The sequence below is a fragment of the Pinus tabuliformis genome, chromosome 8, assembly GCF_031772625.1.
Source record: "Pinus tabuliformis cultivar Carrire ecotype Pingquan chromosome 8, CPIR1, whole genome shotgun sequence".
Classification (NCBI taxonomy): domain Eukaryota; kingdom Viridiplantae; phylum Streptophyta; class Pinopsida; order Pinales; family Pinaceae; genus Pinus; species Pinus tabuliformis.
The window spans coordinates 979,737,664-979,739,525 of NC_142294.1; the positions used below are offsets into that span (position 1 = coordinate 979,737,664).

Genomic DNA, 1,862 nt, shown 5'->3' on the forward strand with positions numbered 1-1,862 from the left:
GTGCGCCAGTCCTGCAGTTTGGTTAGCTCAACCCACGGTTGTCGTGGTATATCTCTATGCAGTTGCTCAAACAAACAACGCCCAATACACTTGCACACAGTCTCTGATGAGTCGCCCGTTCCACTTCCGCTGCGCTCTCCTTCAGAAATTTGTTATGCTGGTTTGGATTTATGAATTTCCGTTGACCAGAAATCAGAGTTATTTAAGAACGATGGCCTGTACGCATTTAATATCAAGGAATAGCGATACGCATATCATAACAATACAGCGTGTTAGAGATCTTATGCTTGGCGGATTCATACATACGCTATATCATATAGCGTTGTCTCTACACGAGCCCGTATACAGTGTTATACCCAATCTTCCTTCCCCAACCGAGGGATATGCATAACAATTTTATGGAACCTTGTTACGCCATCCATACTTCCGCCGCAAGCAAACATACAGCAAGTATGTAACCAACTAATATTCAAATGGATTTTAAACACATGATACGCAGACAATATATCTATTCACATAAAACAAATATTTACACAGGATTTTCTATTCACGGGCCAGATATGCAATTCTATGGCCTTTTACAAACTGCCAAGGCTCTCAACGAGAAACCTTGCTCACTCCTCACACATCTCTCCTCTTTTTCAATGTTTTTTCTCTCAAACCCCTTTATACAATTTTTTAAAAATGATTTAATTGAATGCTCAATCCCCTTAGTATCTCAACAAATTCCTAAATCTCTCAACATCCCTAAAAGATAGATTCTCATCCCTAAGACTTAGAAACTAATTCCAACTTAGGCTCCCTCATTAATTCTAACTCTATTTCCTCTCATATTCCTTAAAAGAATATTTACAAAATCCTCACTTTCTCTTATTTTATTAAAAATAACAAATTAATTAATAAAATATTAAGAATTGTCACACCCCCTTTAATCACATATTTACAATGAAAAAAATGGTCTTGATGCTCCTGCATCAGCACAGAAGTTGAATAATCGAACCAACCAATGTTTATAATAGCAGGTTGAAGTTATTCATCAACCACTCAACATGAAATCCATTGTAATCACTCTGATTTATAAATACTACTAGTAGACATAGTCAACTTGGGTAGTTGTACGGTAAAACACAGTTTTTTACTGCCCACCATTACACCATCTTCCTCGCGTTGGGAAACCATTTTTGCTCATTAGGTTCCCAAAACCTCATGATAGAGAGTGTTGGAAATATTTTCTTGTAATACCCCTTGTTGATTTAATCATAACATTTGCAAACAAAAAGTGCAGATGAAGGAATATTGGAGGTAGGGTTTTTGTGAATGTTGAGGTGGTACTTAGTGCGAGTGCTAGTGCATTCCCTTTTCAAATTGTAAGCGAAGCAACAAAACAGATGAGCCACTTCAGTAAATCTAGTTCATCATTCAATCATCAAGATCATTATCATATGACCCTTTGACTTCACTAAAGCTAGTTCAATGAACAAGATCAATCAGTAGACGAGATTTCAACTTCAATAAAGTTGGTTTGACATGGAACGATACAAAGTCATCTAATAAAATTGAAACGATACAAATAAGATTAATATGGTTCCTGCACAAGGATGACATGCGCAAGTTGACAAATGGTCCAAACTGTTACTAGAATTTTTAGAAAAAGGCAGGTGGTGAGAACATCAACAAGATTTCAAGCCTTCGACATCTTTATTGTAATTAAATAGCTCGAATAACTAAATATTACAGGATATTCACAATACCATAAATGAGCATAAAATGGAACATGATTCATAGGACCGTAAATACCACTGAAAATGGGTATGAGTAATTATGAAATGTCCCTTAAAAGGAGCATAAATGGAACATCAAAG

The 1,862-nt window shown here is 36.1% G+C and overlaps 1 pseudogene; it reads left to right on the forward strand.

Moving 5' to 3' along the window:
- Window positions 1–1,524: 1,524 nt before the first annotated feature.
- Window positions 1,525–1,634, forward strand: LOC149238709 (U6 spliceosomal RNA; annotated as a pseudogene).
- Window positions 1,635–1,862: the final 228 nt, after the last annotated feature.